The 27991-nt window shown below is 43.3% G+C and overlaps 2 long non-coding RNA genes across 2 annotated transcripts; one reads left to right on the top strand and one right to left on the bottom strand.

The window, feature by feature from the left end:
- Positions 1–5: 5 nt before the first annotated feature.
- On the top strand, positions 6–6360 carry LOC121700195. Its single transcript, XR_006027129.1, has 4 exons — positions 6–17; positions 2920–2927; positions 5486–5488; positions 6222–6360. It is a non-coding gene; the product is annotated as an uncharacterized LOC121700195 (long non-coding RNA).
- LOC121700196 lies at positions 2301–23937 on the bottom strand. Its single transcript, XR_006027130.1, has 3 exons — positions 23926–23937; positions 11317–11320; positions 2301–2387 (listed from the first exon to the last, which is right to left on the bottom strand). It is a non-coding gene; the product is annotated as an uncharacterized LOC121700196 (long non-coding RNA).
- Between the last annotated feature and the right edge of the window lie 4054 nt (positions 23938–27991).

Here is a 27991-nt window from a genome sequence, read left to right as displayed (position 1 = left end):
CAGACAAAAAGTTGAGTGTGTTCCCTCCTCAACGACTGTGTACGGGCCAGATAAGCTCTCAAAGCCCTGACTGGGCACAGAGTGAGCAACTTGTCGCGCTCTGCCTGTGAGGCAGCAGACGGCTGGAATTGGGTCAGCTCCAGAACCTGGTTGATAGACTGCTGATTTAGAACCTTAGGTAGGAAGGCTGGATTAGGCCAAAGTGACACGCCAGTACCCCCTGCCTGCCACCTCAGGCAGTCTTCGCTGACGGAGAGGGCGCACAGCTGAAATGGCCGAGGCATAAACCTTCACAGTACTGACCGCCTTGCCTTGATCCAAATAGGACTGCAAGAAGCGCAAAACTTGTGGCACAGGGCAAACCGCTGGCTCAAGACCCAAGCTGGCACACCAATCCGAAAAGATCCTCCACCTGAGTGCATAGCAAGCGCTAGTGGAAGGAGCCCTGGCGTTGTTCAGAGTCTCCTGCACAGACTCAGCTAGCTGTTCAATGACGACTCTGCAGGGGCCAAACCCACAGGCACAGGGCACCTGGGTTCGGATGCCAGATCTGCCCGTCTGCTTGGGACAGAAGATTCGCCCGGCAGGGCTGACCCTGCAGGAGCCGGAGAAGGTCTGGGAACCAAGGCCTCGCCGGCCACCGTGGAGCAACCAGCAGAACTGTGTGTCGGCCCTCCCTGATCCTCCACAGGACCTGAGGTACAAGAGGGGATGGAGGAAAAGCGTACAACAAGCCTGTCGGCCAGTCTTGTGACAGAGCATCGAGGCCCAAACTGCCTCCCTGTCCCACGAGAGAGTACCACTCTGGGCAGTGAGTCGTTTCTGCCGACGCAAACAGGTCAACTTGTGCAGTCCCATACTGAGCCCAGACCTGGCTGACCACCTCTGGGTTCAATCTCCATTCCCCCGGGAGTGGCCCGGTCCTGGAGAGAATGTCGGCCGCCCTGTTCTCCACGCTTGGAATGTGTACTGCCTCACTGAAGCCAGACGCGGCCATGCCCATGACAGCAACTCCTCCGCCACCTGGAGGCACCGCCTGGACCTCGTGCCGCCTTGGTGATTGACATGATACACCGCCGAGGTGCTGTCTGTCCTCACCAGAACATGTTGGCTTCGCAACCCTGGCAGGAACCTCTGCAGGGCGAGATGGATGGCCTTCAGCTCGAGGACGTTAATGTGCTCTGATGTCCAGGAGGGAGGCCACACACCCCTCGCTGACAGCCCTTCCCAGACAGCTCCCCAGCCTGTCAGAGAAGCGTCTGTCGAGATGACTTGCCTCTTGTGAGGAAGGCCCCCCAGTGGAACACCCTGGAGTAAGAACCTCCTGTCCCTCCAAGGACGCAGGGCTCGGATGCAAGCAGGAGACACCCGCAACTTCACATGCCTGTCGTCTCTCGGGTGGAGCTGAAAGGCATTGGGAAAATAACACCGAAACCATCCCTGGGAACAGGCAGATTACATCTTTATAGTTGGCCATATACGATTAAACCACATGTCACTGCTTGACTAAATGAAAAATATAGGCTACTGAACATGCATGGAGATCGTCATAGTTGACAGAAATTATGATTTGTGCCAACATGTTGTAGAAACACAACCACAGTTAGGCCTATTTGGTGCAAATCTTCTACATTGGTTATAGTCAGAGATTCACATTAACTGTAGGCTATCACCACAAGTGTATACTAAACGTTTTTGCCCAAGTTTGTGTGCCGTCATCACATTTTGCAAAATTAGGCTACCTTCGTATCAACCTACCAGTTGATACTTTTTACATGCATCGACTCGCGATTGATTGTGCATCTAATGTAACACTCGGTGGAGAGACTTCCACTTTCCAAGTTCCACTTTCACTGTCGTTGTGAGCTAAAAGGCTACTATATGTGAAATACTTTGAAGTTCCTTTTGAGTCCAAACATGAATAGGTTTTCTTTAACCTGTGCTACACTTTTCCACCAAGTTGTGCGAAAATTGTAGGTACCCGGAGTTTTTTTTATGTTGACAGACAAACCGCACTACAGTAGCCTACATGGTGCAGTAAATGGAAGCTCTTCGTAGCGCGTGCAACTTACGTCTATAAAAACAATATATTTATGGAATAAAATTACACACCTCTGATTGCTGTTTACGGTTAAACTGCGATGATGTGAACACCAGCCAGCGGAGGGCACTTATATAGCCTAGGCTACCATGCATGGACTCGTAGGCTATATTTCCCCACAAACCTAGCGGCTGCTTGGACAAATCCACTTGAGGGGTGGGGCAGGGGGGCCGCAAATAGGCTAAATAACTTAAAAAAAAAAAAAATTCCGGAGGTCACCGGCCCACATGTGGACCGGCCCACCGGGCATTTGCACGGTTGTACAGATGACCAGTCCGAGCCTGGACTAACGTTAACGGTGAAGAGCTGCAATCTCACGGAGCAACAAACGGTCGCTGATAAGTCCACCGAATTGCGGATCTACACGATCGCCCAGTACTTTGGACTGTGCTTCCAGTCATCTCCAGACTGCAGTCTACAAGGCCTAACTTCTAACGTTAACGTTATCTCCAGACTGCCAGTGAATTCACCGGGTTGCTAAAGAACTTTGTTGGCATTGCATCGGTTGTGAAGACACAGCTCTGTGTGCAGTTTTCACGGATGCCCTTGGACATTTTCAGCTGGTTTGGAAATTGGACTAATTTTAACATCACTTTTACCCCTTTTTAAATATATTTTCTTTTTTTATTTGTTTTGTTGTCTGTCTTGTATATCTTGGTGTCACAGGTACGTTGGCGACTACGTCGCTCCGTCCGGCATTTTTTGTATTTGTTATTTTTTAAATGTATTTGTCATGTATTGATGTCATGGGTACGCTGGCGACTACGCCGCTCCATCCGGCATCTTTTGTCTTGTTGTTATGTGTCTTGTTTGTGGAGCGCTTTGGGTTGCACTATGTGCATGTTAAATGCGCTTTAAAAATAAATCTGACTTGACTTGACTTGACTTTTTTAGACCGTAGTGACGGTCAGAGTGAGGTCGAAACAGATCGTGAAACCATCACATCCATAATGCCAGTTTTTCCTACATAATGCATTACGAAAATTACGCATAGTTTCAAAAACACACTTTTTGTGTTCATTCAAGTCTCCTTCATGGTACATATATCATAGTTTCGGCAGTTTCCTTCAAAATTCACAGAGTTTGTCTAGAAAACCTGTAATCTCTCACAAAAGTGTGTCCATTTCATGTCACATCCATAACGCTGATAAAATGCCTTGTATTCTTAGGATGAAATTGATTATATGAAATTTGAGGATTTCTCAGTATTCAGAGGACAGAGGTTGCATTAAAAGTTATGCAAATTAATTCACTGATACTAATTTTGCCCCCACTCTAAGGCATTTTGTTTACCAATATGAGTCCAATTGTCACATCCATAACGCTGGAACTGCCCATATACATACTGTAAGACCATCTATTCAACATGTGTCCATTACTTCTGTAAATCTTTATTTGTGTGAATGTGTGTGTGATTTCAAAGTAAACTTGCAATACCTGGTCAAGGTGCTGGCGCTCAGGGACCAACATCACAGGAAATCTTCAATTAGTCTAGTAAAAAACGGTTAAAAAGTCTCTCTCTCTCTCTAGTATAAAATAGCACAATAAAAAAGTTCCGTTGAACACTGCTTTATATAGTGATTCGTCATAATAGTTTAGCAGAATTTTGACGTCACAATGACATGCCACCCGAACCACTTGAAATTGTAATGAGAGTGAATCTGAATAAGAAAAAGAAAGGCTCTAATCTACAGTACACGTTTCACGATTAATTGCAGCCTACGAATGTGGCCTACTGCATCAATTAATCATTACTTTTAGTCATCACTTAAATTGTTTGTACAGTCCATGCATTAGAGGCTCTACGCTAATTTGGCATCACCTGGAATAACGTGTTTACATTTTCTTGTTCTGAGATTAGTGTTTTGGCAGACAAACAGGCAAAAGCTGAGAGCCTACGTTTGCGCAATCAATTTTACTTTTTCTGATGTAACTTACACGCTAAACACATGCTGAATGTCATTATTGTTAGCCAACTGCTGTTCATACTGTAGATGTAACGTAGCATTAACAGTATACTCTTCAGAACCACGGACAGCAACATGTCAGTGCACTTCGCCATTTCTAATGTAGGCCACAAACACACATACAGAGAGAGAGAGAAATTGTATTACCATGTACTGTCTTCAAAACCAGAGGAATGTAATCACATGCCCTTCTGAGAACCCACCCAGAGATAGATCCTTTTATATCTATATATATATATATATATTTGATTACCTTATATCAAAACACAATTTGCATCTGAATACACTTGACATGTCTCAGGAATAATTAAAACATATCGAAAAATTAACAAAAGATTAATATTATAAATATTGGCTAGACAAAATTAAAAAATCCAACAAATTGAAATATTATCAAAAAATAAAAACAAATTATGAATTGGAACCATATATAACAAATATCAAAGATTATAAAAAAAGGAAACTTCTAACTTCCTTCAGAATTAGTGAACACACTCTGGAAGTTGAGAGGGGTAGGCACAGGCAGACATGTAAACCAAGAGATGACAGGCTATGTCTACAATGCCATGAAGGAGTAGTAGAAGATGAGTTACACTTCCTCACAGAGTGTAAAAATTACACCCTGGTTAGGAGAAAATTCTTTGACCACATTGGCAAGATTGCTCCCCAATTCCCCATGCTACCCAATGAAGACCAGCTCCCGTATTTGTTGGGAGGGCACAATTGTGCGACACTAGCAGTAGAATTCCTAACAGAGATTGAGAAAGTGAGTCCTTTTCCTTCCTACATTACATTACATTACATTTAGCAGACACTTCTTGACCAAAGTGACTTACATATGTCAGCTATATTACAAGGGATCACATTGTCCCCGGAGCAACTTGGGGTTAAGTGCCTTGCTCAAGGGTACAACGGTGGAAGCCGGGAATTGAACCGACAACTTTCAGGCTACTGCACGCTAGCCCAGCTCCTTAACCACTACACTACTACCGCCCCAATGTCACTGTATCTATTCACTGGTCTGTTGGGTGTGTGTGATCCCTGGACGGCTGTCACTGCAGCTCCACAGGCTTTTTCACTAGAGTTTGGGCAAGTAGTAGGCTACCATGGTTGTTTTGCAGCACTTCAGCATTTAGATTCACTCGCCCTGTGCACTGGATCTGTTTTGGTCCGTATAAAGGACTGCTGGCAGGTATGCTACATTTACTACTCTCCCCCGTCATGGCTAATGTCTTTCAGGTCAGAAAGTAAAATGTTGTCATTACTTTTAGCAGCCTTCTGCATGGTGACTGAATATATAGATATAGATAGATATCTCCTTGAAAAGGAGTTTCCTCATCCAAAAGAAGCAATAAACAAGGCCATAGTTTTGACCAAATTGAAGGCAATCCTAAATTTAAATTTCATGAGGCAGTAGATAGTCCCACCCACCGCTGATTCTGGAAGTAAGAATTCAGTATAATTTATCCATGGACAGCTGAAGACATAGACATAAAACCTTCTAGAACATGACTAAGCGATTGTATATGCTCATATAGACGCCAAAAGTTTATGGGGCATCAATCTTGTTTCTAGAAAAATGTGTTTTGTTTGCGATTTCAGGTAAAAGTACTACAGTTTTTTTTAGTTGAATTTACTCAACAATATCATCTTGTTTTCTTACATTCAACAGGAAGCATGTTAAACTATCGTTAGTTGGAAAATGTTTAAATAATTTTGTGATGGATAATTTTGTTGGAAACTGAATCTTTTATAATTAATGTTACAGACAATGTTTAGTAAGTCGTTGCTGCTCCATGTTCGAAGGGGATCTTGTCGAATAGTGAGATACCCACTGCCTCGGTGAAAGAAGACGGTGATTTACTAAAATGCACATTCAATTACCATTCGACTTTGACAAAGAGACCAACCAAAATACTGTTCATAAACGCTGCAGCCAGGGCTGGAATTTCACGCCCTTGTCCCTTGTATTTGCCTTGATGTCCCTTTGAAAATCGGAGGTTCACAGCCTCTCAGTAATGTTGAAAAACCCTCTTTCATAAAACTAGTGACTGGATTGCAACCAGGCAGACATGTGCCTTCCAGAAGGCAGGTGCAGGACTGTTGAATAACGAATTCAATGAGGTAATCAATAACCTAAGCTGAACTTGCAGAGCTTGTGTAACGATCCTGTGTTCCCTGTCCCTCCTTTGTTTACCTCCTGTGCCATGTGCTCCTGTGTTTACTTCCTGTCCCTGTGTTTTAGTTCCTGTCAGCCATGTGCTCCTTTGTTTGTCTTGCCATGTCTCAGTTCCCTGTCTCCGCCCCTCACCTGTTCCTCATTATTAGTCTGCTAGTTTAATTATGATTTTCAGCCCTGTGTTCACCTGTCTCTTGTTTTACCTTTGTTTCTTGTGCCTTGTTAAATCCCTGTGTATATAAACCCCTAGTTTTGTTATGTTCCTTCTGTGTCATTGTTGTAATGTTCCTGCACTGGACTCTGTAAGTAAAGTCAGTGAATCTACTCTTTGTGTGTTGTCCTGCATTTGGGTCAAGTGAAGTAGCAGCCCTTGACAGCTTGACTATGTACAGTATGCACAACAGCTCACTGCTGGTCAGCTGTCAAGAAGGGATTCATGGGCATTAATTCATTGGCTTGACAAAAATGATCTATCACTCAGATCAGAAGCCCCTGCATGCCATCGTGTCAGAGGAGCTCACACATATTATGTGCTGGCAAAAGTGCTGACAGACGTGTATATGGAATTAAAAATTCAAAACAAAATTTTGTGAGCAGTGACCGACAATGCTTCAAATTTTGTGAAAGCATTTAAATTAGGCTCTTAAACTTGCCTATTTCAATAGGCCTAGGAGAAAAGCAAAGAGGTGTAATGGGGAATTAAAGGGCCATCACCGTTGTTTTTTTTTTGGGGGGGGGGGGGGTCACGACCTAGTGACGTAATTAATATGCAAATTAGTGCGTGACGTCATCTAGCGACATTTAGCGACTGGAGCTGGCTTAGGCTACTTTTCTATTTGAAATAGTTGGCAACACTGGAAGTGTGTTCATGGTGATTTGGTCATGAGACATACATTGCTTGAATAACATTTAAAAGAACATCCCCATCAGTTCTTTTAACTCAAATAAGCATGACAAAATTCGTGAAAACAATGTCCAGTTTTGCTGCTGGTAAATAAGCAGAGAGTGAAGCGGAATTAGCTAGTAATTACGTTACTTTGTTACAGTGTAGATGACTGTCTGTCTGTAACTTTTGACAATGTGACTGAAGGTGTATTTCTTTAATAGCGTGACAGTTATAGCAGTGAGACGTGTCATCTCTCCCCGGCCTGTTATTTCGAAAGCGTATGTTTAACAATTTGCAGTATGACATTATCCATTGCTAAATTATGGCTCATCATAGACTAGCTAACCACAAAGCTAGCTAATGCCATGAATATCAGTGGAAGACCGCTAACGTTAACATTAATGAGCTTGGAAACCACAACAAACTTATTCTGCCTAAATAAAGTAATGATTACTGTATTTATAACTAGTATATCGTTACAGTCCCTGCATTGTAAAATGTAAGTTAGACATGCGAGGAGTGAACATTTAGACATACAGAAAAAGTATCAAACGTAGCTTGTGCAAAACATAGCTTATGCATAAAAGTTAGCTTTTCTTTTACACGTGTGAAATCCAATGACGCCAAGTGTGCGTTTCATACTGTCGTTCAGCCGCAGCATTAACGAGTTACATAATGGATTTAGATCACTAAATAGTAGGTTTTAGAAGGCAGGCAGCAACTGATGATTTGAAAATGGTTTGATGTAGCTTGATGGAAATAATTTTAAAAGTGCAGGTAAAGGGATAAGCAAGCTGACATTGTAATTATAAGGTAGCTTATAAGGCAATAGGGACTATTACACACGCACACTCAAACAATTAGGAGTGACCTTTATCTTGTTTAATGATAATACAAATGATGATGATGGTAATAATGTCATCATTATTTTTTGTAATTATTAAGTCTTAGTCCAAAGTTATATTTATGAAGCTTACCAAGTCTTTTAATACTGGTAACTTTGATTTGATTGTTGTTATTGTGTTTTTGTTCAAAAGACTAAGTTTCATATCTTAAGTTTCTATTTTTATACATTTTATTTATCAGAACTTTAATATATTTCGATGTTCCTCTGTTCCACTGTGACAATATTATTTAAAAATAAACAAGTTTGTTTTTAAAATGCATTATCATATTATTTTAGTCAATAGGCTACTCTAACTAACTACTCTAAATAACTACAAATAAGTAATGTTAGGGAAATCTGTTAATGTTTTGTTGTCCGTTTCTGAAAAATATATATCGACCGGAATATCGGATTTTTAAATCAACAAATATTTGTATCGGTATCGGCCTTCAAAATCCTTTATCAGTCGGGCTCTAATTAGAACAGGAATTAAACACGCCGAAGCTTAAGTGTCCCACTACATTACCCAATGTCCCTGATTACCTGAATTCACCCTATGCTAAGTGCACCCCTTTCAAAACCCAAACATTTCCAACTTTGCCAAACAAAACAAACAAAAGGGTTACAAAGCCAACTTACCTGCTAAGTTGTCTCGCAGACCTCTCAAGTCGCATGAGCGTCATTGAGCGTCAATGACTTCACACGCCACACATGGCATTTCTCACTCCGAAAAATTATTAACTTGCCCGCACAGAAGTTTCTAAGGGCTATATTTTACAAACGTGTAATGTTAAACTTGCCCTGCTGTGTATGTGCAAAACGTGAACTTGAAAGCTAGGTCAGTGTTTATGAACTGAGGGTTGCGACTAATAAGAAGGCCAGGAGCGTTATATTTTACAGGGATAACCCAATCCTTACGATAGTGATCCACTAGTACTACACAACATTTTGTCGTGTCGCATTCCACTCTATTCCTATGGGTTACGTCAAGTGACTTTAACGCACCCACAAAGCATTCTGGAAAGGCAGCGCTGCATTTGAAAAAATGTTGCGCGTCAAAAAGCTGGCCGATGCCCATCTTTCTGAAAATTAATCCGTTGAACGCGACGTAACTATCCAATGAAAGCACGAGGTTGTAGGTCCTTTGTTCTACCACAACGGTATCTGTGAAACTTTGGTTCCGCTTACAAGACAAGTTAATGTTTTAACGATCTCTTCCACGACCACCTAGAAGTCCATAAAACAAACAAAGGATTTGGAGAAATACATTGACTGTTGGTGTTTCTGGTGAGGATTTGAGATTGCATTGAGTAGTTTAAATAAAACAAGATTTCTAAATGGCTTGCATAGTTTGTATAGGCTATTAATGTGTTGTATACTGTTAAGTACATGCCTAAATTGGTGGTCCATTTGTGAGAAACACTTAAGTCAAGTTAAAACGAACTGACTGAGCTGCAAACTGACATTTTAAACGAAACGCCCACACACGGGGAGGTAGCGCGACACCACACGTATGTGGTGTAGTGCTAGTGGATCAGCGCCGTTACAGTTCCCACACACCGTTGCGTTCCGTCAACGCATGCCAGTGGATGTTCCCGACGGTAGCTATGCAAATGACTTAAGGTATAACCGTAATTTGATTGGCTGGTGCCATCTGTTGTTGTCCGTCGGAGCAGCAAAAGTTGAACTTCTCAACATGAGCGACGGGAGCAACGTGACGCAACGGACCCACAATTCAGTTCGGCAACGGATGGCATAAGCCCATGTAAAGTGAACGGGATGCGTCTCCAGCACTGCAACGCACGCAACTGTGTGTGGGACCCGTTACTCCTGGTGAGTGGCCAGCACAAGCTCCAGGTATTCTTCACCTCAAGTTTGTCTTACAAACTCACATGGGAAAACGTGCCTCTCTCAATCATTCACCTGTTTCCCATTTTCAAACCCTGGCGCGTCAACGGCCACTAATCAACTGACGCTTCCACAGCCTTCTCAGATCAGTGTGCAGTTTTTCCTGACTGTAATACTATGCAATTGCTCTGTAGTGGTCATGCATGCAAAATATATGGAAAGTATTAAAGATGACATATGATTAAAAACCATGCAACCGTGAATTGGAAACATGGTGGTTTCCTCCTTCAGATGCAATTGGAAACATGGTGGTTTCCTCCTTCAGATGCAAAACTCAGACTTTGAAATGACCACTAAAAAACAAGTGAATATGAACAAAAACAGATCAATGTGTGTGAGATGAATACAGACTGTACACCCCCCCCCCCCCCCCCCCCCGGCCACACACACACACACACACTTTGTGTTTGCACCACTTCAAGTTAGAAATTCAGGTAAACGTTGCTGGAGCTCGTAGCTCACTCAATTATTCATGTGGGTGCCAGATAAGCATGAGGGGGCCATTTTATTCCCCAGCCTAATTTTAGGGTTGTAAATGGGCTTGTGAAATAGTATCTGAGCATGTTTTTGACAGATCAAAATTGTATACCTTCTATGCATTATCAGAAAACAAAGCAAAATACTCTGTTCATCGATTCTGTCATCTTTAAAAGACTGAGATGCACAGATGAGGACACCCTTGCCAATCCATGTGTGCAGTGCAATTATCCAACACTTATAAAACTTTAATTTTCATTAACTAAAGAAGTCCAAATGGTAAACAAACACCCGCCTCCCATAAAAACCCCTTCCATTCCCTCAACCCTAAAAAAACCAAATGAAAAGCTGTTTTAAAAGACTACTTTTTAATGAGCCCCTAACTTAGAAAAACCATTTGCTCTGTTTATCACTTTCCATTTTTAATTAACAATGCGGGACATATTGCAGAGAAACAAAATGTGAGCAGTTCAGCGGAACGGATTCTTCTGGAATGATGAATGAGCTGTCATCTCCAATTGTTCCGGAGCCCTTCTCTCCTTGACATCTGGCTACATCTCCAGAGTGTGGTGGCACATGGTCTGAGGTCAAAGGTCGTCTGGGGAGACCCCCCTGATTCAAGTAAAATTGCTACACTACAAGAAGCACTTACATGAATAGTTGTTTTTTCTTTCAATATCTCCTTTTTACGGGGGAAGGGGTTTGTTTGGATATTTCTGTGTATTTCATCACATTTTTCTTTTTTTACTTCAATGTTCCTCTCTCAGAGTGATAATCTGTTTACACCCGCAGGGCTTTAGTGACTCCCCGAGTTAATGTACTGAAAAATTCACAGCTCGGGTCAGTGTGTCGTCTCAGCCCGAGACCTGCATCAGCACAGGAGAATTCCTGTGTTAGCACAATACATTCTACTTCACTATGTCAGTATAGCCTGAATGAAGGAAATCACATTACACAGTAATCCTGTTTTGCAGAATTTCATTGTATCTCTTTTAAGGTCAGGTGCTTACTCAACAACTGAGGAAAGGTATAGCATCAAAGCCCACAAACAATGTCATATTGCCACTTTATACAAGCAGTGCTGTTTGGTCGGAAACTAATTACAACACGACATCAAATTGATTTGTAGCAAACAAACTTAATTTGGCTGCATGTATTTGCACCCCTGAATGAGGTCCACCCAATCCAATCTCCCTGTGTATATTTACAGAGCCGCCTAATTCCATTATAGATAAATTGCTTTTTTTCCGGGTAAATGATGGCACAGGCTGTGGCTGGCGAAATTCATCAGGCAAGCAGAACATGTTCACTCTCACAGAACCTGCAGAGGTTGGATATGGATCACTCTTTGCTGTTGTTGTTGAACTCCACTGGATGGGCCTCTCACCCAAATGAACGCTTTGCAGAGGGCTTCGAGTTCCCTGTTAGGTAGAGGCGGAACAGCCATAGGGGATACGCTCAAGCACTTTGCAGGATCTCAGTGGGCAGCCATTTCTATCCCGGACTTTCAGCTGGGCAGAGAATGAAATGGACCTCCAGTCAGCCAGAATTGAATATCAGACGATACCACACTGTTTTTTATGGTTAAAAGAGTTTGATTAAAAACACTGCCGTGTACAGTGGGACCGTGTTAATGTAAACATACTGATGTAAACTACAGTAATCTGACAAATTTAAGCTTTTACTTCTAATTAACCAAATGTACAGCATAGAGTACAATACCTTCAAGATGAAATGTAAAGGCCTTTCCTTCATGATTACTGTATCCTGGGGGATCTCCCTGTATTACGGAAACAGAGGCAGGCCCCATTATGTAGTGTACAATAGGAAAAGCAATTAAACCAAGTACAGCCATGGGCATTGAACATTCTCTCCCAGCACAACCCTAAAGATTCGGTTCCTGATGTATGTATGTGTGCATGCGGTGTCAAGGCTATGTTCATTAATAAAAATGAATAATGACGGAAACCAGATTACATGTATTATTCTCTGTGAATGGCTGCTTCTCTGTGGATGGCGGTTTAAAACCCTACCCCTAGGCTATACACTATTCTTCCAGGAAATTCTCCATTCTACACAACTACAAACAAAACGCTGTGTGGGGGGCATGCATACATATGTGAGCACACTTAAAAAGTCCACATAGAAATTTCTCATTATGATGCACGGCCGCATCATACAGGAAACATATGCAAACACTGATGTATAAAGAACACTTTATTCTTTATTTTTGTTCTTTATAAATCAGTGCATGCAAAGCGTTCCTATCGACGAGGTCTGCTTCCATTGAAGATGGATTGCACCAACATTCCGAGAGTTTTATAAGAAAAGGCTCCACAGTTGCCTTCAAGTCCATCGCCAAGACAGCGGAGGCGATGGCAAGCTGCACAACAGTTGGTGAATATTTAGCACACCCTATAGTGACCTGCTTACTGAATGGCCTGTGACTGACGAAGAGCATGACGGCATTGACAGATATAGCCACCGTACAGACGACAGGGGAGAAAGTCGAGGGCATCTTGGAGTGGTTTAAGAGTGGTGCTTACTTCGCCGGCAAGAAACACAAGGTGGGATGGTGCCACCCACGATGACAGGTCTCGGAAGAGGTTCATTGAAAGATGTTTTGGATTTTCAGTTTATATTTAGTTATTTTTTTATTTATTCACTGAGCACCTTAAGCCTCAATTTGATTTGCATTGGTGTGTGTTTTTAGTCCGGTGGACAGCCCATAGAGCCCCATTGTGGACCCGGAAATGTTGAGTACACCAAAGTTTTATGATGGAAATATATAGTATGGGTTCTCAGCATGCAGAAACTGCCGGATGCTAATTTGCATATGTTGGGCAATTTGTGTAATTGAGCTAATTAGCATAAATTAGCATAATTGCCTATATTGATCATATTATAAGAGCTGCTTGGCCAAAATGGTCAATGATAGTATGTTTTTAGGGGTTACTGGAGATGCTGAGTCCATATCTGACATTTTCAAGATTCAAAATCACTATTTTAACTTGGTTTGGTCATGTTTTTACTCTCATTAATCTCAAGATTAATTTTGGTCCAATTTAGACAGATTTTTGGAGGATAGGGCTGTAGCAATATACAGTAGGGCAGTAACGATACACCAACCTAACAATTCGATTTGTATCACAATTTTTGACCGTTGACCCACGGTTTGATACGAACCTCGATTTTTTTGGAGGGGTCGGGCTAGACATTTCAATAGCCTACCTTTGAACACCAGAGGATTACAATATAATATATTTGTATTATTTTATATCCTGATATTAAAAGAGAGAATACTGAATGTCTGATATTTATGACAGCACACTTTATGCAGATTAGCCTATAGCTTAGGCCTACCACTTCTATTACAACTCTATCACATTCAGCTGTCTGGTTGAAGCCTGGAAATATTGTACACAAAGAAGCATAGTTGGCTAGCTTATCATAGTCTACTGATTGGACTGTTAAGTTTCCTCATGTGTGTTTAAGGTAATACTCTTCTCGTAGGGACAAGCCCTTTTGGAAAACATTGGTATTGAGATGATCACTCAACTTGAATGCAAGAGCTTTAACAAATATTTGCAGCATGCTAATGATGCTAAGCAGATTTAATAGTGTAATGATTGATGAGATCAAAAGCTTTATTAAAGGTCGGGAGCAGGGGCATCGGCACAGAACATAGCACACGCCAGGGAAGTCAAGAACACTCGCACCTTACATACATAGGGTTGGACGAGCCGTTACACAGCTCCCCCAACAAGCCATTGCCGTCCTCGGCACATTCAGTCCAGCAAAGTCTCTGGCACTGCCACACAGCAGGTGGGGTGCACACACCGCAAGAGCCCTACTCACCCAGGGGAACCACAACCACCAGCAGCCCAATGCGGGTAGTGCTGGCAGTCACCTGGCCTGTCGCCGCTCGTCCCCAGCTCCCTTCAGAGAACACCCTCAGGTCGCACTTTCGCAGTGTGCACCACCACAACGTTCCTCCAACACCTGGCGGGGCCTAGCCTCCCCACCACTGAACACCATAACTGGCACCGCACCTCCAACGCTCTGCTCCGTCGTCTCGCCAGTCGAGGCAGCAGACTCCAGCTCCATCGTAGCCGGACCACGCTGCGCAATCGGGCTACAGCTACCGACGTTGGCGTCTCTCCTCTGCTGCCTCGTCGCATAGCGGTCCTCCGCTGCTCCCGGCCGCTCCACTCCGCCACGGTTGCGCCAAGGCCTAGACCTTCTCTCTGGCTCGTGCCATCGGATTTCACACAACAAACGTTTTTTCCCCTTATTTTTCTAAAGAGCGCCGGCGAACAGGCCAACAAGAACAGGCACCCGCACAGCATGGTGCCTCCCACACCGGTGCGGCTTAGAGTTCCGTTTTTCAGAGGGACCTTCCGCCGGAGCTGCCCAACCGTCGTGCCTCAAACTGCTCCGCCAACCGTCCATCCTCAAGGCACCACCTCCTTGCCGCTCCACCTCTGCTCTGCTCCGCAGACAGGGCCACCGCCAACTCCAACCTAAAGCTGTCTGGCGGGGCCAGGGGCTTAAGGTCTTCTCACGGTGAAGTCAGCGCCCAGGTCGGCGTCACCATCTCATCTTTCAAGGCCTCTCTCCCGGTCGCGTGAAGCCCTTCTCCGCCGTGTCCACTGCATTGAGATCCTCTTCAGGCAAGCACTCCTCCCGTATCCAGGCCCAGGCGACGGCTGGTCTCCTCCCGTGGCTTCTATTGAAGGCCTCTGTAAGCTTCTTAGTACCCCTTACAAGGGCTCTTTTCGGATCCTTTTGCTTGGGCATCCACCTAGCAGTGAGCATGGACGGATTATGAACTTTCGGGCCCCTGGGCCCAGATGTATTAAGGACACCCCACCTTGGGGGTCCTTCCTGAGAAATGTTTTAATTTGTTTGATGTGATTTCCTGTATACTGGTGCATTTTGGGGATGTTCTAAATTCAATCAGATTCATACACCATACATCCTGATGTGTTGATATTGAGGCAATGATTTAATGCAAAGGCTTGGGCTTCAGGGCCCCCTGACCCCTTGGGCCCCTGGGCCGGGCCCGGTAGGCCAGTGCAGTAATTCATCCCTGACGGTGAGGCCTCCCACTCCCGGCTCCTCCAGCACTGAAGACACTGTCTCCTACAGAATGCAACTTACTCCTCCATGGAAAACGTGCCCATCTACAGGTGCTGCTTTGGAAAGCAGCAGACCGCCCTGATCCACCGGCTGTGGATATCACCGCGTTTGGATGGAGTAAGAAGACAGGTATGAAGAAAGGAGAGGAACTCGCCACCCTCGATTCAAGTCCTGTTGCTCCTGCTGATTTGTTAGATGTTATCAGCAGTAACTGCAAAGCTGGGTTAAAACTGTGTATACATGTATCTGGAAAGTGCAGCTGTGCAGCCGCAGGCCTGGCCTGTACTAATTATTGTTTCTGCAAAGGCAGTGATGTTACATGTTGCAATATATATACACAGCTAAAAGAGCAGAAGGACAGTGATGAAGAGTCTGGAGAAGATGGCGACAGGACAACTGATGAGGACAGGAGGAGTAGTAGAGACTAGTTCTTCCCTTTGATACTCAATTGTGAGTCACAGCAAATCCGTCTAAATTGCCCCCAGAAACTTAGCAAAATCAGCTTAATGAGAGTAAGAATGTGACCAAACCATGTTTAAATAGTGATTTTGAGTCTTGAAAATTTCAGATATGGACTCAGCATCTCCAGTAACCCCTAAAAACATACTAACATTGTCCATTTTGGCCAAGCAGCTCCTATAATATGATAAATTAACATAATTGCCGATATTGATGCTAATTAGCTTAATTACACAAATTGCCCAACATATGCAAATTAGCATCTGGCAGTTTCTGCATGCTGGGGACCCATACTATATATTTCTATCATAAAACTTTGGTATACTCAACATTTCCGGGTTCACCTTTCTGTCAACTAGACTATTTGGAGATAAGGATAGATAAACCCAACAGGTCCTAAGACTCGTGATTCATCTTCACAATCCTCTCTTTGCATTCTTGAAAGCTTTCAATCCAAACCTGAATTTTCACCTTTTTTGTGCATAAATTCAAAGGGTTTAGCCTACCCCAATTCAATATTAATCACTTTCACAAGAGGAATAAGTTCTTGGGCTGTTTGAAATAGGCATGAAATGACTCCACATGCAACTATACCCAAGACATAGTTCATGGAGACAGTTGTTTGTGTCGAGGCAGAGATTTCATTAGAATGCAGATTATGCATTGCACATGAAATGGATTTCTATAAGACCAAATCAGACGGTTGTGACGTGTTTTGTGGATGTTGGATTTGTTCTTTACATTGTTAATTGTCTCACGTTTGTCATCTTTTGTTTGCCATTTTTCCAGCCAACTGACACTTAAATTAAGGTTGAGATACATTATGTTCTAGCCGTTTGCTCTAAGTGCTTGAGTTTGACATCTGGTAGATTAACACAGATATGGTGCTCTTCAATATCCTTTGTCTTCAGCCCCTGACACACTACATATTCATCTCACATCTTGGCGAAGACCACTGCAAGTCAAGTTTGACCCATTTTCCTTCTGAAAGGAAGGCAGCAGCTCCCAAAGACGCGGTGAACCTATGTGTGTGTATGACTTTGTGTGTGTGTGTGTGTGACTTTGTGTGTGTGTGTGTGCGCAGATTAGTCTGCAGCTGCAAGCCTCTGGAAGGATTTATAATCACATAACAGGCCGGTTCTTGTGCCGACAAATTTCACCGGTCTAGTGCGGAATGATAATGAAGGCTCAAAGTCCTTCCGTTGAAAGCACTGTCTGAAGGAGAAACGGAGACATCAATGTTTTTGCAGCTGTCCTAATCGAGACACGAAGTGCAGTGACAGGCACCTCACGTACATTGTAAGGCCCAGTATCCATCAAAAAAATATAAAGCTACATCAGAATGGCCAAAAAAATCAAACTCTATGCTTATCTGGAGAAAATGTATTCTCTGAAACTTCCTCATGTATTTTTCAGATTTTAAATGATGAATGTACTCAGTATATACCTTGAGGTGGTCACCACCTCAGGAATATTTTCGATCACAGTTTCAGCCCCCCCCCCCCCCCCTCACCATTATAGATCTGTACTTTAATAAGTCTGCTAAACTCAGAAGGCGATCTTTGATCTTTAATTAGCTTTTCGCTAATCCCCTGTCCAAGTTTGACAGACATGCCATTCGTTATACCACAGGGAAAGAGAAAGAGAGGTGTGGTGAGGGGGAGGACGAGATGGCAAAGAGCGTGCGATGTTCGCTGCCAGGCTTGCGTGTGCCCCCCTGGCGTGAGCTCTAGCTGAAATTACAGCGCCACCGGCGGTCTCCCCAGCGCCCCCTTTGGCATGGACCCCGGCCCCCGGTGCCGAGGAGCGGTAAATTAAAGGTCCCAGGCAATCACCTTGCCTCCACACATGACCGGCGCCATGGGATCCCATTCCATTCCGGTGATTGAGAGCGCGCACGGGCTGGTAGGGCCCCCTTTGCCCCTCTGCTCGCTGGTCAGGTGGCAGAATGGTGATGGACTACGTTCCGGGTGGCAGCATGATGAGAGGTGTCTGTGTGTTGGGGGGGGTTCGGTCCCTTCTCTCCCGCCCAAGAGTTCAAGCAACTCTGTCCAATCCTCTTCAGGTGATGACACGATAACGGCTGACACTTGACCTCCACTGGGCATACTCTGATGTAGATTGCTTTCTCTCTTTTTTTCTTGCTCCATTCATGTTGTGTTGATGTCCCTGGCATTATGACTCCATTTCAGTTCAATGTCTGGCCACAGTCCTCTGGCATTTGGTTTAGATCTTGACCCACATAAATCCTTGGCGTGAGACACTGACAGACTACCAGCCATTTTATCTTGTTTCTTGCCAACTCATGCCAGGCTTGGCTGCATATGTGTTATTAAGGACAAAAGTGCTATCACTCACAGTATTATACAAATGTCATTCGCACACAAGGACAGCGGTTCTGACACTAGCAGTCGAGCCAGACACGCTAAACTTTGGGCCTGCCAAGGTAATTTCTATCATTAATAAAGGCCAGCATGGCATGCATCCTACTGAGTCTGATGCCTAAAGTGTCTGAGGGAATATAATTCATCAATAAATGTACTCCCAGACTCCCATAAGTGGGCCAGCCAAGCCATTATAATTTTCCAGATAGCAACTACACATGAGTGCTGCATTCACCGACACCATGTAAACAAAATGTGTGCACGGTAGTTTGTCATTTTTCCCACCATGGTGGTTATGTAATAGTGTGTTCTACTAGGGATTTTGGACTTTTACTGTTGAGTAAATTCATATTGGAATGTATTTTAAATTGTAAAGTGTAAATTAAGTAAATTCTTATAATTTACTTATAGTTTTGTGAGAAAAAAGAAAAATTACTTGGGTGCTTCGCCAAGTGTATCTATTTTTTTAAGCATTAACTAGAATTTTAAACTACAGCACTTACAAAACTCTCCACAACTTTATATCAGTATGCAGTCCACTGGCACTTGGTGTTCTCCAAAATTGTTGGCTCTCTCTTTTTTCTTTTTTGTTCCATCTTGCTGTCAGCCTCTACAGGCATCTCTTAAAGCCTATGGTACACTCCCGCGTCTGCGTCCCGCGCACGCGGCACTGGTGAGCGCGTGACGAGAATTGCGCCATTTTTAAGGCATGCGTCGCGTCTTTGAGTCGACCGAAATTTAAGACCGCGCGTCAAAGTTACGCGTAGACTGCGCATGTGTGAAACGGAACTGCTGTAAACACTCCCCTCCAGTAGGTGGACCACATAGAAGAACAACACTTAAACCTAGAAACAAACCTAGACAGAAGAAGACTTGTTTGGTTACCATAACCATAGACATAATATACATAGACGCTGCATTGGCTGCTAGAAACAAGAACTGCGGCCGCCATCTTGGACCGGTCATACTCCTCGTTGCGTTGCAGCAGAAAACACAAGATGACAGCACTGTGCAGCATGTTCCTGCTCAAATCGGCGGACCATACTCGGGGGATTTACTTTTCACAAGATTTAACATTACCGTACTATTGGTTGTATTTTGGATTTTCGAACAATGTGGCCTGTATCATAGCTACATGTATGACCTTTGCAGCAAAAAAAAAACGCGTGAAAATCTGTTCGGTATTCAGTGAGGTATGATTAATTTAATGCGCTGACAGCTCATTGCACCAGCCAGGCGCGTCGTTAGACCTGGGCATTCGGGGCTATAGCCCCGGATTCTCTGGGGATAGCCCCGGATCTATGGGCCATCAACAACAACAACAACAAAAACTCTAATCGTGAATGAAATAAATAGCCCCGTAGAAGAGACTTTTGTGTTTTGTGTCCATTGGGTGCATTAACTGCAGCGCAATAAAATCTGACGTGATCTGGGCAGGTTTAGAATCATTTGTTGCAAAATGTTGCAATTTCAAGTACCTTCTCCTCTACACTATTACGCATTGCTGTTTCGTGCTTCTACTAACTAGCCTTAGCGAAATAAGTGTACAGAAGGACAAATGGATATTAGAAGTTTCTTTAGAAAAAAAGGGCAGAGCAGGGACAAGAAGTGGAAACTTAGAGTGTGTCATCATCTCCCGCAACCCAGGAGGACATTTCGATCAGCTCAGGTTCGTGAAACGCAGCCCTCAAAGACAACGTTGATCAATGCTGGTCTGATGTTACTAGCTAGCAGGCTACCACTGCACCTCACTAACTTGAAGGACACTTTGTTTGAATAACTAGAAAGAGACACTAACTTACGTTTGGTTCTGTAGAATGGAATCACATTCTTCACAACCAACACAAAATTGTTTTCCATGACAGTATAGTAGTTGCGCCAGTCTTTTTTACCATAGGTTAGCGGTGCAGACTTATTCATTCACTGACGTTGGTATGATTCCAAGAAACGGTCGAATGTGACCTTCAGCAGCGAGTTGAGCGGAGCAAGCGGCAAAAGTTGAGCAGAGTTGAATGAATGAGGAGCGAGCGGTTTTCACAGACGGACTTTGGCTATAATACCTAACATCAAGCTATTCCCCTTCACAAATCCAGTAATTATGTCCAATATTATACTTTCAGTGATCATTTGAAATACATAGCGGTAATAAACAAGACTGCAGTTTCAATATATTGTGATTTACTATTGAATCATGGTGATATTCGCAGTAAATATGGTAAACCTGACCTCGTTTGAAGGGGCTTCCAAGCAATGCATGCTGGGCTTGATTTTGACAGAATGGAACCTTTTCTTTGGGCAAAAGTTCGTGATACACAACCCAAATGCATTGCTTTCAAGGCACCCATAGTCCATTAATTGAAGGTGATGACGTCCAAATGTTTATCCCGAGATGAACGCTCTCACCTGTGCACTTGACAGAGGTGCATGACAATGTTTAATCTACAGGCTATTTTAATGTCATATTTTGGGTGTTGTATGTGGTGCACTTTGGCAGAAGACTACACGGTCTTTAAACATCAAAATATTCGGAATGCCGTGACGTGAGTCATTACGATTGGCCTTCCTTTTCATTCTCAAAGTAGGTTAAAATTGCATGTTCATCAGCCCGATTTTCAAAATCTCTCGGGGGAGAAACCCCCCAACCCCCGGAAATAAAGGACTCTTCTGGGCTCTAGCCCCGAATGTTTTAAATAGCTAGCGACGCCCCTGGCACCAGCCAAAGAGATTACACTGAGTGGAGTGGATGACCGATCCGAGATGGCGGCCCCACGTCTCGTCAGCGCTAGTAGGGAGTAGCGGTCGATGCGGCGTCTATGTATATTATGTCTATGTTCAGGACAGCAGAAGTTGGAGTATGCTTCACGTCCACGGCAAAAATGACGCACGTCTTGGACACGCGCAAATGTGACGCAGGACCGTACCAGAGCCTTAAGCCCCACACTGACAGGTTATCTCTCCCGTCACAATTCAATCTTGACACATGCAGACAAAAATCAAATCTGTATTACCATCAGACTCCCCAGACAGACGAAACAAGAAACAAAAGTATTGGAAAGGAGAGGGGCGGGGGGGATCAATTACACACACACGCCCCGCTTGCTTAAACATTTGGTGGGGTGGTGAGACAGGTGGAGGGCCTTAAACATGATTTGCTTTTGATAACTTAGCCCGTTTTATTCCACTCTCCCCTTATGCCCCACTCTTCCACACAGCTTACTCTGGTGCATGCTATGCTTATCTCGTCCCTGAGCGGTGTCAATCAATCTTCAGGTGGCTCTCACTCTCTTGCCACTGAGCCGCTGCTATCCCCCATACCCTCTCCTTCTCTCCTCTCGGCGGGCGCACGATGCATTATTTATTCGCTTAGCCGCGGCACTAATCCGAGGCGACTTGCATAGCATAGCTTACACGGCGCCCGTCTCAGGCAGTGGCTTTCTTCTTCAACCCCTAGGAATAGCCAAAGTTGAGTAGAGTGACTCCCCAGTCAGCCTCTATGGTGGGGATATGTTGTGTCAGCTTGAAACAAGGAGATCACTTGGGTTGGCGCTGATGTAACAAAACAGGTTGCATTTGAGCTGTAATAACCTGTGATAAATAGTGACGATGCTCTTGGAAACGTTCCATTCCATTTTGCAGTCTCATTAGGTTTGAAGATGGTGGGTGTATATGGGCTCTTCTGAAATTAACTTGTCAGCTGCAACTAAATAATATGTTGTGCAGAGTTACCTGCTGTTGTTCTAGGTGCTCTAATGGTGTATATGCACTTGGTGCAACTTGCAAGTAGGCAGAAATGACAGGCACTGCTCTGGTGATACTGGGGGGCCAAAGGGAATAGTAAAGATGTGAGGGAACTTCAGTTTCTTCTGCATTTCTCTTCCTATTTTTCTATTTTTCTAGTATCACTGTTTCAGCTAATGTTTCATCTAGGCTCTCTAACTCATAATGTAGGCCTATTTAAGTATGTCCTGCTACTGCATACATGGCAGTCAAAAAGACTATACTTAGAGGCTGGTCAAGTGCATACCTGTCAACGTTTAGCTTTCCAAAAACGGGAGATTTTTTTTCGGTTGGGGGGGGGGGGGGGTGTCAGTGTTTATACCGGATCTGTGTTTGCATATTTAATACGTTTCATACACGTGTTTCAACACTGCATTTCGGTCGTTGATTTTACCTTACCATTACCTTACGCATGCCAGCTATGTATCCACCAGCTGCCTGCCTGCAGCCTACTTCCAAAACTCCAAAGCTGCTTGCTGTCAGATTTGGTTCCGAGGGCACAAGTTCAGTGTATCAACAACACTCAATAACAGTTTATGTGATGTGTTAATCAATTAACTCAGTTAATCAGTTAAACAATTTCACAACAGCTAGTTCTGGAGTAGGCCATTCAACTAGCCCGCTTGCTTATGACGAGACTCAAGCTGCGCAGTCGGCACCCGCTTCCTTATTTGGGTTTTGGGTTGCCAGGTTTTAGCCTATGACAAAACGGTTGAAATTGAAACTAAGTGATCGTGTATGTGTAGGGTGTATTTCATACACAATCTGGCAACCTGAATGGATCAATGATTTTAAAATGAAGTTTGATGGCCATGGAAATTTACAGGAGTTTTCCGGGAGAAATAACAAAACGGGAGGGTGCTGGGAGATGACCTTGAAATACGGGAGAAACCCGGGAAAAAACGGGAATGTTGACCGGTATGGTCAAGTGGCCAATACATCAGCATGATCATCATGCTTGTCATGAATCTTTAACAAACAGCATAATTACCTTAAAGCACTCAATAAGTAGAGAAGAGGGTACTCAAGGTACGCTAGCCCATCAACTCCCTCCTCCTTTCCAATGTAATTATGTTAACATTGTATGGTGGCATTGTGTTTTGCATTGATTAATCTAATGATTAGATGATTATAGAAGATGCAGGTACGTTTTTCATGTCTCATACCTGATAGAGGACGCCAAAAACGTAGGCCTAGAATCTTCAAGATACATAACACAAAAGGATGTAGCCGCAGGAGGACAACACTATGCTGGCGCAAAAAAAAAGTATATATTTTTAGTGTTAGTTCAGCTTAATAGCACATCCACAATTAAGAATAACACACTTTGACTGTATCTCTGAGATCTTTCAATTGAAATTGCATATGTTCGTTAACGACATCGTGAAAAGACTTCAAAATAAAAAATATAAATAAAAAAATAAAGGCCTTAAGTAAGCTAAATAAACTTAATTTGCATTTTTTATCGAGCAGACATTTTCATTGAAATTCAGTCAAGAGAATGAAGGCAGACTTTGTTTAATCTCATTAAGTAAGTGAACATGTCAGGATTAATATAGCAGAACACAGACTCAATGCATAACTGCAGAGTTCCACTTAATATTGTGGACTGTGACTAACTGCTTATTGAACCTTCAGCTCCAGCAATATTGGGCAGTTTCTCACTAACTGCACAGACAAAATGAAATTGGTTAGGTCTGTATACCCAACCAGATTAAATGTCGTTCCATTATCAATAGCCTTTGGGATAAAGGAATACTATTTATAATTTCCACAATACAAACATTACAAATGCCTTTTATCTTGATCCTCTAAGACACATCTAAGTGGACCATTTCAAGACAAACTATGATATTAGAGCATAACAAAATGTATGATTTCATGTGCAATATCTCATGTTCAGTGTTTGTCTATTGTGATAGGATGTCAGGATACCCATGCATGGAGGGGGCAACATGAGAGGATGAGTAATGTGGCTGGAGACTGCTTGCTGTGGATTGGAAATGCAACCATTCAAATGTGTTTTCCATTGAAAAAGTCCAGTTTAGCTATTAGAGGGTGATAAACTGCTGACAGACTCGCTATTTAAAATGATATAGTGTATTGTCCATACACACTAACAGTGTTTATGGGGTAAGTCGGAGTAGAACTCTGTTTGGCAAGATTTCACAATTTGACTCATACAGTGATTCTATTCATGAGAGCTTTTAGCATGATGTCTATTTAGCACTAGGAAATATAAATTAAATAAGGAAAAAGTTATTTAGAAATGCATATGTTTATTCTGACTAGCAGTGTTTTTGTTTTCATGTTTTTGTGTTTGATGTTTGCTCATGTGTTTTGTCATTTGTAGACTTTGTGTGTTTTTCCCTGTAGTTTCCTCTCTCTTTTCAAAGTATAGATTGCATGCCAGTATAATGAGATGTGGATTTTGCTCTGCACACATTCTGAGGTGTTTCTCATCCCCATCTGTGCATCAACAGTGTGATTGGGGGGTCTGTTCAGCCACCTGCGGCCTGCTCACACCAGCCAAAAACAAAAGTTGCTTTAAACTAAACCTGTGATTGGGAAACTTCACAGAGGCAATGGGGAGAAACTCAAAATTATTTACTCTATTACTATTCTACGTTAAATATAACACTCATAAAACCTGTTAATAAAAGTTGTGTTTTGAATTAAGTTCAGAATATCATTATGTTGTGAATATTATGTTGTGAATATCAAAGATGTGCTGGATTCCTGAAGTCAAAACAACCGGCAATGGTGGAAGCATGTATTATTCAAACAAACACAGCCATTGAAATTATTACCTACATGCAAATGCTTTTCTCATTATTCGCATCTTTTTTCTGTGTGTGTGTGTGTGGGTGGGGGGGGGGGGGGGGGGGGGGTCGCAATCGCAGTAAGTAACCTGCCTTAGGTGTGATGGATGGAAATGTTCACAGTAATGAGCTTCTGCAATAACAGGACCCGCAGAATGGAGTAATGAGTCCAGCTTTCCATGCCTGAGAAAAACCCTACGATTAGGCACAAAGCTAATGAGTAAATTATGTACTTTCTCCATCACGGGGCTCAGTTCATCAGGCCCAAGAAAAGCCAGACACAAAGTTTGGCTAATTACACAGAGAGTGACATCAACCTGTGTGAGGCTTTGCACTCAGACAAAACAAATTCCAGCTTTCCGGAACTTTCCCTCCTCCTGGAGGTTGCTTGGTTTTGGAGTCTGATCTTACGGTATACCTCGGTGTGTGCTGTAATAGCATCTCAAGCCTGTCATAAGAGGTAAAAAGAGAACAAGCACAAATTGCCCTTGAGGTAAATTACAGGTCTCTATTGTGTGACTGCTGGTGTTAGTGTGTATCATTAGTGGAGTCAGTACTTATCTCACACAGCGGCGGTGCTGTGTGCTTCTGCTACACTGTGAGGAGGCGGCAGGGTGGGGGGGGCACTAAAACGAGCCCCAAGAGAGGAGAGGAGACAGAGCGCAGCCTTTCCCACGCAAAGGCCTGCCCACTTATTTGTCAAGTTGTTTGTTTGTTTGTTTGTGTGTGTGTGTGTGAGAGAGAGAAAGAGAGAGAGAGGAGAAAAAAAGAAGTGTATGAGTACTAGATTATGTAGTTTATGCATGTGGACACACGCTGTGTCTGTTTACTGATATCTGTGTGTGTGTGTGTGTGTGTGTGTGTACAGATGTGTGAGGACGTGTGTGCAATAGGATGACTGGAAGGGATATGGACTCTCATAAACCTCATTAGTGAAGCCATGAACCGTCTACTGATATATAAACATAGCCTCAGTCCACCAATCAGCAAAGTAACTCTGTTCCACTCATAAATATTGTTTACTACCCTGGCCATCCTCTGAGACTCTACCTGTTTCCTTCCACTGCCTTGCCTATAGTTAGCAGACAGTTTCAACTGTTAGAAGGCACTCCCTCACTAGAGGTATCTTTAGCCCATCTTTAGCCACAATATAAAGTAGGATAATTCCTGTCAGAAAGATCAAATACATTCCTTTCCTTGAGGGTTATGGTCAGATAAGACGAGCCAAACATTAAACAGATGAGAGCTAATACAGAACGCAGGCAGTTTGCAGCCACAGATGAACTGAGAACTCAAAGAACATTGATACAATTAATCTCAGTCTGAAACATGTGTAGAGCTTGATGGTTGGTCTGATACTGTCTGGCAGGGCAGGAGGACCTTTTAGTAACTCCGGATGCTGTTGTGTGGACTAAGAGTAATTATGCAAATGCATCCAGAGAAGAAGGATCTGTCATCTCTCAAACATCTGCCATCCTCAAAGCATATTTCTCAAAGCCACTCAGCTTTTATCAGACACATACACACACGCACTTGCGCGCACACACACACAAATGCATGTACACACACACAGCAGAAACACACAGGAAACAGGGCAGAGAGCCTGGATAACCTTGTCACCAAGCAACAACATTTGCATATCCTCTCTGCTCTCACAAGCACTCCCACTCTCAGATCTTCATCTGATAACATGGTCACGACTTAGGCCAGAAAGAAAAATGACCTCTTCTGATTCCATGAAGTGCAAATGATATTTGGATGTAGAGTACAAATTTGTTGGGGAAAGAAAAGCAACAGCTGCTCTCTAAAATAGATATGATGATGATTAATGACTTCTATTCTCACTCTGCTGTTCATATCCAACACCCTGTTTCTCATATACCAACAATCATGTACCAACAACATGGGTTTTTCTGTTGCATTATGGGGGCTGCTGGTGGTGGTTGTGGGGGTAGTGTACAGGGAACATAATCTGGCAGAATTGTCCAGAAGATGGATTTCGTAGAAGATGTATGTTCAAGATGTATGTTCATTATTATTACTAGTCGTATGTATACAGCGCAATATACTTCCTGTCAAGCCAAACGACAAACCTAACTGTAAGCACCTGCCATGCCCCAAACCACGTCCTTGGACTGGGCTCAAGGTGATGGGTATGAGTAATTCTCCAAACTCAGCTATTCTTTGCCATGATATTGAGCATGCCAGTCAAACTCTGCCGACCTTCCCAACCAACCCCTGGCCACCAGATATATTGAATTCAAGGAGAAATGCCTCTGAAAGGCTGCATATTTCTAGAAGCTTACAGGGATATTGGTTGGAGGGCAACTCTTGCCACAGAAACCACAATATATTAGCAGCAAGGGGAGGGATTTAATCAATGGAGGGTACATACAGACAATATTGTAGCCTTAGCAATCATTTATTTTCTTCTCCCATTGGTTGTAGCCTATGTAAAAACTAGCCATAGGCTACATAAACAGACACAGCAGTGGATAGCCTACTTGGTTATCCAAGGGGGGGGCCCACATGGAGCCTTTATAAACCATGACCCTGAATATCAAAGTGAGGCAGACACTGTCTTGCAATCATTAGGCCTACAGACATTAATTTTCTTAATGAAACCATTTTATGCAAGCTAGCGGTCTCGGTATGAGCGGTCTCGTTGCCATTAGTAACACATCACTATTCTTCTAGAGCTTCATGTTCACCTTTGAGCGTTATTGTCTGAAGGTCCAGCGAAAAGGGGCTTCTGCTGTGGTAGCCTAGTGCTATAACTTTAGCGTCAAGGGAATCCCTCACGCTGTGAGACAGGAGTTCGTCAGTCCCTTGTCATTGTAGGCCTATTGATTTGACCATCCGCACACATGATATAAATTCATAAATTACGGTGGAAGGGAGGTAGGCTACAAGGCCGATTTGCTAATTTCTTCCTGTAACGGGAGGACCTCTTGCTGGGTCTTAGGCTACTGTAGGCTACATGTTGTATTGTTGCCATAAGGG

Source organism: Alosa sapidissima, chromosome 24, assembly GCF_018492685.1.
Source record: "Alosa sapidissima isolate fAloSap1 chromosome 24, fAloSap1.pri, whole genome shotgun sequence".
Taxonomy (NCBI): Eukaryota; Metazoa; Chordata; class Actinopteri; order Clupeiformes; family Clupeidae; genus Alosa; species Alosa sapidissima.
The sequence above is the reverse complement of the archived record's forward strand: the minus strand, read 5'-3'. Positions and strand labels throughout refer to the sequence as shown.